The sequence below is a fragment of the Lycium barbarum genome, chromosome 6 (assembly GCF_019175385.1).
Source record: "Lycium barbarum isolate Lr01 chromosome 6, ASM1917538v2, whole genome shotgun sequence".
In the NCBI taxonomy this organism is placed as follows: Eukaryota; Viridiplantae; Streptophyta; class Magnoliopsida; order Solanales; family Solanaceae; genus Lycium; species Lycium barbarum.
In genome coordinates, this window is record NC_083342.1 from 127,119,089 (window position 1) to 127,130,172 (window position 11,084).

Genomic DNA, 11,084 nt, shown 5'->3' on the forward strand with positions numbered 1-11,084 from the left:
GGAGACTCCTAATTTTCTTGTTCAACATTTCATTTCTCCAAGGAATTATTGTTAAAGGAGAAACTTTGACTTGTGGGATGTTATCAAATCGTCAAATTAGCACACCAAAAGCATTTTTGGGAAAAGGGTCAAATATATATCTTTACTTTAATTTATTGGCTAATTTTATCCTCCATTAGCTAAAGTAGTCAAATAAACCCCTCCGTTACAAGTTGGGCCGAATATACCCTTACCATTAGCAAAGTGTCAAAAATACTGCTCATTTCTAATATATTCCCACATAAACAAGTCTAGTCAATGGAATTGGATGACATGGACGCCACATGGCATTTAACTTATTCTATGGTGCCTACATGGCAATTTTTTAAAAAAAAAACAATCTGAAAAATTGATTTTTCTAAAAATAAATATGTTAAAAATGAATTTTATTAAAAATCTGAATCTTTTTTGTTTTAATAAAATCCCTTTATTAAAATATATTCTCGAAAATTGAATATTTTAGTTAAAAAATCTAAAAAATGATTTTTTATAAAGTATTTTTTTTAAAATAAAGTGTCCTAATTTTATTTTATTTTTAAAATCTGGATTAATTTTAAAAATATCTAAAAAAAAAACGATTTTAAAATGAATCTTCAACAATGGAGTAAGTTGTCGGAAATACTCGCCGGAAATTTTGATCGCAAAAGGCAACCGGGTAGAACTCCACAACAACACGAAAACTCCAATGCAAAGCTCAACGATGTGAAAAAGCTTTGCGATGCTTTTGAAACTGTGGAATATCAGAATCACTCTGTTTTCCATTTTCTCAATACCAAAATCAAAAGCATCCATTTGAAGAGCAATGAAAACAAGCTCCATTGAAGGATAGAAAAGTTTGGTTGTTCAATAGCTTATGCAGAATCCCCTATTGCCTTGTTGATTTCATGTTTAGGGAATAAATTAAGCTACCTGATTAGCTTTTCCGCCATTGTTATCGGAAATTCCGAAGCAGAAAATTAAAAAAAAAAATCATAATCTTTAGCCTCAGTAGACGTTACAATGATGAGAAAGATAATGATAGAGAAGTTTGGTTGATTGCTCCATTGTTGAAGCTTCATTTGGGTCGGGTGATGGGTTATTTTTGGGTGTTGGCTGGGCAAAAATGATCTGGGTCCTCTAATGTAATTTCAATCCTCAATGTGTCTATTTTAAGGTGGGATCAGCATATTTAAAAGGATGTAGCATATTTGAGCCCAGAGTATGACGGTAGGGGCATTTATGTTCCAATAGCATAACGAAGGGTATATATGAACCTTACTTGAAAGTAGAGGGGTAAATATGACCCTTTTCCGTTTTATAATTATACTATACCAAAGAAATCTATTTGAGATTTTTTTTTTTTGTTTTCCATCCGGTGTCCGGTATCCGCATTGGGTCCGACTAAATCCGGATTCTTATCGGGTAGTCCCACATTAAGGCCTCATTTGTTTGCACTTATTTTAGACTTTAAGCCATTAAGTGCATTTGTTTGCATTAAGATTTAAACACTTATTGGATCTGAATATGTCACGATCCAACCGGAGGACCATGACGGGCACCCGATGCTAACCCACTCGAGTACCTCTTATCGTACTCTCATATTCATATCTAGGTGAGCCACATGGCTTACTCATAATTTATATGCATCAATAGTGCTAATCTCGTTGGGCAACAACACATTTATATCATCATCAATAACAATGCCCATATCCATATACACAAGCCGACAAGGCTATCAAAATGATATACAAAATATGAGCCGACAAGGCTAAGGACATCTAATCATATACAACTGTCTACGAGCCTCTAAGAAGAGTAGAGTATGTCACATCATATAGGCGAGACAGGACCCCGCCATGCCCATAGGTATGTACACAAAAGAATAATACCAAAAGCTGTAGCTCCGGATGAAATGAAGCTCCTCTATGCAGTCCCTGAATAAGATATCTATGGATCAAGCCTGTCTCTCTGTCCACCTGCGGGCATGACGCAGCGTCCACAAACAAAATGACGTCAGTACGAATAATGTACTGAGTATGTAAAGCATAATCAACATCATAATAGGAGCATAAGAAATAGCATAAGATGGGAGAATCAGGAGATAGTAGCCATCATCGTAATTACTTACTTGTCTTTCATAGGAACCTTCCATTTCTAATGCGTGCTCGTGTACATACATATATACATATACAAATATCCATATCCGTATCCATATTCGTATTCATATACATATTCGCATCCATAGCATACCTGACCATGAAGGTTCGGTGGTTTCACATACCTGGCCATAACAAGGCTCGGTGTCACACATACCTGGCCCTACCAAAGCTCAATGTTATCCGTACCTAACTACAGTGGTGTGCGCGCGATAGGTATCATACCCGGCCATATAAGCTCGGTGTTACATAATAGTCATACATACTTAGACACTTATACATAAAAGTCCATAAGTATTATCAACATCATTGTCATCATCGTTTTCGTTACATCTATCCTTATAGGATCAACTATCATATAAAGGAATTTCTAGTATCGTGAAAGTATCGAGAATCATGAGCTTTGGTACTCTTAAGGGTAGAGTCATTTATAAATCATTATAGAACTCATGAAAGGATATATATATATATACCAAGGGAACCATGCCTTAATGAAAGAAGAGTTAGTCTTACATACCTCTTTGTCTCCTTAACTATTTAACGTTCCCCATTGAAGCTTGAATAATCTACATTTAGAAGGATTCATAACATGGTTAAGCCTTAATGATACTCTTAAATTCAAACTAGAATAATTCATGACCTAATGAAAATTGGGCAGCATTTTCCCTATTTCGTCAACTTCCACCATATCACAAAACAACTCCCAACAACCACAATAATATCCACAATATCATAATCAAGTATTCACATTTAATTTAGCCTTCAAAATTCATCCTTGTGTTCAACTTATACCAACAACTTCACACCCATTTAAGCACATTTCCGTACAATGCTTCCTCATCACTATTACTACCTTCCATAAAAATATTATATCCATATTATACTAAGAATCATAACTCAAGTTAGTTTACTACTCAAAAACATCATAAAAACTACATTTAGAATTCATCTTCTACTTTCTCCTTCCACCCAAGTTATTCAACAACTAAACATTCTTAATAATATGTAATAAGCATGAAAACTAACCTTTTATCTCATAAGAGTGAACTTTGGAGCAAGCTATCAACTTATATGAAAACCCTAGCTTCAATACCTAAAGAATTCTTGGAGTCCACTAACCCTAGCAAGACTTGTAACACATGGATCTCTTGATTCTTGCCTCTTGATATTTAATCTCCCTTGGATTTTGGCTTGGATTAGTTTATGGAGTTGAAGAGAGGGTTTTTGGAGAGCTTTTGGATCTGATTTGGTGAAATAAAATGTCCAAAAGAAGTGGAGTGAATTATATAAAGCGGAACTTAAAATCCCGTCGGGCAATTCTGCTCCCATTTTGACGGGCCATCAAAATTCCTACGGACCGTCAAAATGGTCCGTAGAACTGCCCAGTCAAATATGGTCCATTGTAACCATTTGACGCTGGGTTGGTGCAATTTGATGGGCAGCAGAATTTTCTGCGGGGTATCAAAATTCCTGCGGGTTGTCAAATGGTCCGCAGAAATTTTCTGCTCAGACAGTCTATCTTGAAACACCCATAACTTTTTACTCCGACGTCACATTGACCAACGGTTTGTTACGTTGGAAACTAGACTCGATGAACTTCAATTTGGATAAAAGAAACACACCAAAACTCCTCGTATTCTAGGAGATATGCCTCCCCCAATCTGGACTAAAATCCTGTCCGAAAATTTTGCCAAGTTTTACCAAAGTTCCCACAAACTCCATTCCTTTATTTGCTTGTTCTTAAATCCTTCCATAGCTTATTTCATGGGCTTAAACCCCCATAATCATAATATGGGAACATGTAATCTCATATATCCTAAGGTAACTCCCGTTTCCACGATTAGGACAACTAACGCCTAACGAATCTCAACGGAGGAAACTACGAGGTGTAACAGAATAGGTCTTAATCATTATGATCTTGAACCAAGTCTTAATATAATTAAGAGGTATTTTTGGATGAAACTTTTTTTTTATCACTAGCTCCAACCCCAAACCCTCCACCTCAACCCTACCCTCACCCACTCTCCACTCCAACCCCACCCATCCACCTCAGCCCCACCCCACCACCCACCCACCCTCTACTTCCCAGCATCCCACCCCACTAACAAACCTAATCCCACCCCAAACCACCCACTCCCCACCACCAACCCCTACCTCACACCACCACCCCACCTCCTACCACCAACCCTACCCCCACTCCCCACCAACCCCTACCTCACACCACCCACGCCCACTCCCCACTACCCCCACCTCCCACCACCAACCCTATCCCCACTCCCCACTAACCCCACCCCCCACTACCTTCCACCCTTCACCCCAACCACCCGCTCACCCCTCCACCCCCACTCACCACCCACCACGATTACAAAACATTTCCACCATTACTAGTAAACATAAATGTTTCATTTTTTTCAAATAATATTTTATTTTATTAAATTTGTATTTATTTTCTACTATTTAATTACTTTTTTAATTTAAATTGTATATTTATTATGTTTCAATAAATATATTATGCACCTTCAGATATTGAAAAACAAACAGTCTTAATCATTCAGTGTTCAGACCTAGAGACAACATCTTAATCATTCAGATGTGCATTCAGATTCAAACGTCTTGATCTTAATGAAAATAAATGAGACCTGAGAGGCAAAGCACTACCTAACAATGGTGACCACGTATTACGTACCCAAAAGGGCTTGAACTTGAGACCTCTTGGTTAAGGATGGCGTAGTACCAGTCAGTGCACCACAACCCTTGTTGGTAAAGCTATTTGAGAGTTTAATTAACACAATTTTCTCCTAACTTAAATGGTAGATATAAATTATCTTCAAAATAATAACTAAGGGATAAACGACAAAAAAATCAATGAAAGGAAAATATGTCTATTGCTTCAATTCGGTGCCAGTTAAACTACAATCTAAATTGATATACTTTGGCCCCTCTTTTGTTTTGGTCGACATGTTAGTTCTCCCAACATAGCACTTGAGGAAAATTTAGACATCCACCATGTGTACTGCTTATTATTATCATTGTGGTGAGACTAGAAGTCGGGCCCCTCTAACCTAGTCAAATGCACATTAATCACCAGCGCTAAATTAGTTTCCAGTCACCAATATATAATCCACATAATCTTACCAAAATGACCTCCTCAGCTTAAACAGATGACACTTAAGCCCCATTTCTTCTGACTAACTTGTGGTACACTGTACAAGACACTCAAATGTTTATAATTAAAAATATGATTTTGTGAAATATGTTATGAAAGAATTAGTGTGAATCTCAGTTTATTCCATAATCTCCAAAACTTTTCTCTATAATGTTTACAGGTTGAAGGGAGTAAAACATTAACACCAATTAACCAAATTTGTATTCTACAACTATAATAATTGCAAAAATAGGAGTTTTTTGTCTCATTTGAGATGGACATAAAAGGACAGAAAAATATATAGAAGGGAGAGAGGACAACACGACAGAAAATCCGGACACATAAATTGATTGGTCAAAGAGAATGAGACTGAGAAGTTCGCTGCACACGGAACAATGAGAAAAGTTGGCAGCAGAGGAAACTAAAGGCACAAAGCATAAATTGGGGTCTAATTGTTTGTTGTACTAGGCCGAGGACTCAGCCAATGTCCTTGTGATCAAATTAACTCCAAATAAACATATTTATTATAAAATAATATTAAAAGTACACGACAACAAGAAATATAGTCAAAGAGATTGGGGGAGAGAGAGATTTTATTACTCTTTCAATTGATGTGTACAAATGAATTGCATTGATTTATAGAAGAAAAGAAGCAGCTGTGAGTCTTTTCAAAAACTGTTGATAAGCTGCCTGCTTGAGCTACTCGCAAGCTGCCTGCTTGATTGCAGGCTTTTCAGGGAGCTGCTTGCAACCTGCTCGCATGAGCTACTTGCAAGCTGCTTACTTGATTGCAAGCTTATCCAGGAAATAGTGTATTTGAATGAACATCCACAATACGGTGTATTTACAACACTCCCCCTTGGATGTTCATTAATAGTTAATGTGGCTCGTTAAAACCTTACTAGAAAAAAAAATCAGTGAGCAAAAATCCTAGTAAAGGAAAAAGAATACACGTATCTAGTAATATGCATTGCTAGCTGCTCATTAAAAGCCTTACCAGGAAAACCCAAAGTGGACAAAACCTCGCTTAAGGAAAAAAGAATACAATGGTTATTTTACTCTCCCTGATTAAAGCATCACATAATTCTGGAAGATGATGTACTCCGATCTTGTATACCAACTTATCATATCTTGAGGTTGGCAGAGCATTTGTGATCAGATATGTCAAATAATCATTGGACGAACGGTTGATCATCTGCATCTTCATTCTTTAGATAGAATTGCATCACCGCCATATAATATTGTTGCAATCACGCCAAGTACATTCTTGACTTGCTTTATAAACTGCTGTTATTTTTCTATGATTTGATTGTCATGTAAAATAACATGGTTTGACAAGAATCCTTCTTGGAAATAGATAGCATATCCGGATCAAACTCTTATTGCCGATCAGATGTATGCCCTGTATATCCAAAAAACTTGACAATATTTGTTAGAATAAAAACATTCATATCAGAAGTTTCATTTGCAACATGCAATTGACCTTATCTCAACATCTCTATGTATGAGAGAAATTTTATCATGCCAGACTCGCTCTAAGTTTTGATGGATTGCGCATGAGATACATCATAGATGGACTCTCACTTTAACCCGTGACAAAGAGGTATTAGAGATATTATTTGCTTCCTTGGACCGACATTTTTAGGCTTTATACATGTATTAACTCTTCAACTTACATGGTAACTCTTGTGTACATACATACTCCTTTCATAATTTTGTACTCCCTTCGGATTAAAAAAAGAGTCCACTTAGACATTGGAACACTCTTTAAGAAACTACTTACTCCAAGAAATAAATATGTAAATTGATTAAACTACCCCTAATTAAATAAATATTGAGATTTGATTATATAACACTTAATAGGAGCAAATCTGGAAAGATAAGGTTAATTGTTTCTTGATTTAATAAGTAGACATTTTTTTTATTCAAATGAAAAAGGCTAAGTTGACACTTTTTTTTTAATCCGGAAGGAGTATTGTTGACACCCAATTTTGTCCCACCTTTCCTCTGAAATACCTATTTTACGCTCCCAATATTTGTGGCAAAAAAAATAATAATAATAATAACTATTTATATTTTACTATAATTATTAGCTTTTATTAATACAAGCATTCATTTTCCTGTTGTAGTCATTGCTGTTATTATTACCATTATTATTATTATTATTATTATGATTATTATTATCATCATTGTTATTATTATTAATATTATTATTTTGTTATTATTATTATTATTACCAGTATTGTCATAATTTGCATTTCAGCATTTTTTACCACCTTATGCATACGCATCGCATTTACTTCATACAATTAAACGATAGCGTTTATTTATTGTTAAAATATTGTTGCACGGCTATTACAATATCATATAATTTTATTACCTGAGCATTAATAATTGCATTTTTATATTAGGTAATATTTTAGCACGCTTAGTATATAATTAATTAAAATGGGTCATTTACTTCAAATTTATGAAGCCCATATTTTAAATCCATCAACCCAATTTTCAGATCAGTCCACACTTTAACACCCCAGCCCAACATTTTAAACAACCGGCCCAACTGGTTATTTGTTGAAGTTATGAATGAGGCCTTTAAAGATCTGGTCTGGCTTGATTAATGTCTAAAAAATGAATATTATGATTTGAGTTGAGTTTATCGCCTACGTGCCTATAAACCTTGTTTAAGTTTGAACAGTTTTGGTGATATGCTCATGGGAGGGATTGGTCTAAACTTGTCTGTTTATAAACATATAATAACTTGTGCATTAATTACTTGGCTAAATGAGTTCATATCAGAGGTATATGTTAGAGTTTGCCTAAAATAACCCATCCGAGTGCCAAATTTAAATCACTGGCTTTGTTTAAAAGACCTTGTATAATTCCCCTCCCTTTTAGTTTATTTTCATTTATGCTTTTGCTGTTTATATGAGTTATTCTTCTATTAGTTAAGCCTAGTTTAATTATGTAGCTCTGTTTAGTATGTCAATCATATAGTTTGTAAGTTGTTAGTTTAGATTAACCTGCTTAGATGATTAAGTATGCATGATTAGTGTTAGTCTACGTGTTTAGCTTAGGTAATCTTGTGATCTCATTGGTTAGTTTGTTTCCTTATTATCTTGTTAGTTTAAAAACTGTTAGTATAATCATGTAATAGATATGCGTTGAGCACAAATCCTGTTAATCATACTAGCCAAGCTTAATTTATTCCTTTAGGGGCATTTAGCCATTGTTCATATGTCTTATGTTAGTATAAACTGTTCTTAATCAATAATCCAGCATGTTAAGTGAATAAGTGGATTAGAATAATGTTTGGTTTAGCTTAGATGAGCCCTGTTTTAGCCCTATAGACTTGTTTTCCTATGTACAAGAATGTTGGGTTTGATGGCAGGCCTTGAACCTACGTGATTTTTCTGCTTAATATTTGATTAACTCCATTTAGCCTGGTTTAGTCTCCTGTCTGGCTACTTGTTTGTCGGCCCCTAATTGTGTATGATGAGCTTACTTAATATGGTTTAGGCGCATGCTAGGCAGTTCATAAGTTCATATATTTGGTGTCATGATTAGTGTGTTTATCCCCCTGTCTAGTTTGAATTAATATATGTTTAGGATTAGGATAATCTTGATTACTTGAGGCATGCCTATACTTGTTTAGTTGTAATCAGAATCAGCTATAATCCATGTTGCTTGCTTTTTAAAAAAAAAAAAAAAAAAACTGCCTCTCTGTGGTCTGCTGGTCTAAACCAACCATTAAAACATTGTGTTTTTATAATGTGAAGCGCATCTTAAGGAATTCTATGTGTGTCTTAAGGGTGTGTCATCGACTGAGTGAGGTTGAAACATTAGTAGCATGTCAAGAATGTTATTTAGTTTTGTCCAGTTTATACATATCAATTCATGTTGCTTGTTTGGAAACTGTTGATGTATTAACCAGTGGCAGTCCACTGTGTTAATTAAAAGTCATTAAGTTGCTCATAGATTGCTATACTTAGTAAAGTATAAAATCAGATCTGTGGGGCATGTTTGGGTTTGTTGTTGGCTTGATTTTGTTATGATTCCTATATGGCAAGTATGTTCGGTTGGTTATGCATATGTATGTATGAGATATACATTAATTATACACGGTATACACAATCTGCTGATTTGTTTTTTTGAGTCTATATTTACATGTTAACGTCATTCATTGATCATATACTAATGCCATTTTCTTTTTATTTTATGTATGACCTTCACACACGAGTCCGAGGACTAGTCTTCCGCATTCGATGTTGGGCCAAGGCCCGACGAAATATCATCTCCCCCTCACGGTTCAGTTCTGTCCGCAGCCCCTATACAAATAGAAACAAAATCTGGGCCGAAGCCCAATAAGACAACCAATAGCAGCAGATCAACAGTCCCAAAACGGGCTGGCCCATGGGATATTATTTGCTCTTTCATCTTATTTTGTGCATATTCATATTATGCAACTAACTCATTGTTTTGTTTTCTTAAATTAGATAAATCCTAATGAATTAGTGGTTTTAGTTGGAAATGGGTAGTTAGTTTAGGGAAGACTAACAATTAATTCCATAAGTTTATTATCTTCTTTCCATGATTAAAACTATTTACAATGTCTAATATTTATTTTATTTGGAAATAATTGATTTGCAAAATGGCATGATTATATATTTAAGCTAAAGAGAATCATGATTTATACTTGCTATCTTAAAATTTGCAAGACGTCACTAATATACAAATAATAGCTTAAGTATATTTTATAACATTGTTTCCAAGATTCACTCAAACATACATATTTTAGCCGTACCTAGTTAAATAAAGTTAGAAAAAAAAACAGAAAGAAATTCATCACCCTTTGCATTCTATTTATAAGAAAGAAGTTTAGATTAAACAAAGCAAATCTAATCAATAGAATTTTAAAGCTTCATTTACATTATTTTTAATCTTCTTCGCATTCTATCTACAAGAAGTCTAGATTTTCTGCATATAATGTAATTTTTTATTTCAAGTTTAAATTGGCTAGGTTTTCTCTTGAAAGCTTCTATACAAGTCACTATATTTTGCAAGTTTCATTTTTTAAAATAACATTATTATTTAAAGCTTAGCAATACCTATAGTTTATTTTAAATAGCATTTGAAATCTCATTTTTATGCAAATCATCATATTTTGTACAAGTATTATTTTAAATAACATCATTATTACTTTCATTTAAAGTCTTAGCGACATTTATGAGTCCAATTTTAAAATGACATTTAAAGTTTTCTTTTATATTATGTTTTCTGCAAATCCTATTTTTTTACTAACATTTTTTTTTTTTAAACTTCAGCAACATTTGCAAACCATTTTAAAATTTAAGCATTATATTTATCCTTAATTAATTAACCTAGGTTTGGCCGGATAACCGTAAGTTAACGGATTCTAAAGGATGCCTAACCCCTTCCCTTTAGGATAATATAGAACCCTTACCTAGAATCACACTGATTAAGCAGACTATTAACGGAGGTTTAGTTAGCTTTACCTTAGTTAATAATTAGGTGCCCTAATTCACCTTGAAATCAATTAGGTGGCGACTCCTTAAAATAAGCAAAATAGGAATCTCCAATATGTTGTACTCTAGTTTAACCCGCGGTTAAAAATGGGGTATCACAAGTATCAATTTATGCACCTTAATTTACTAGATTTGTGTCTAAAATCCCATTGAATGTTCTAAGGCCCCGTTTGTCCATAGATACAAAAAAAAAAAAAAAAAAACACTTTTTTTTTTTGGAAA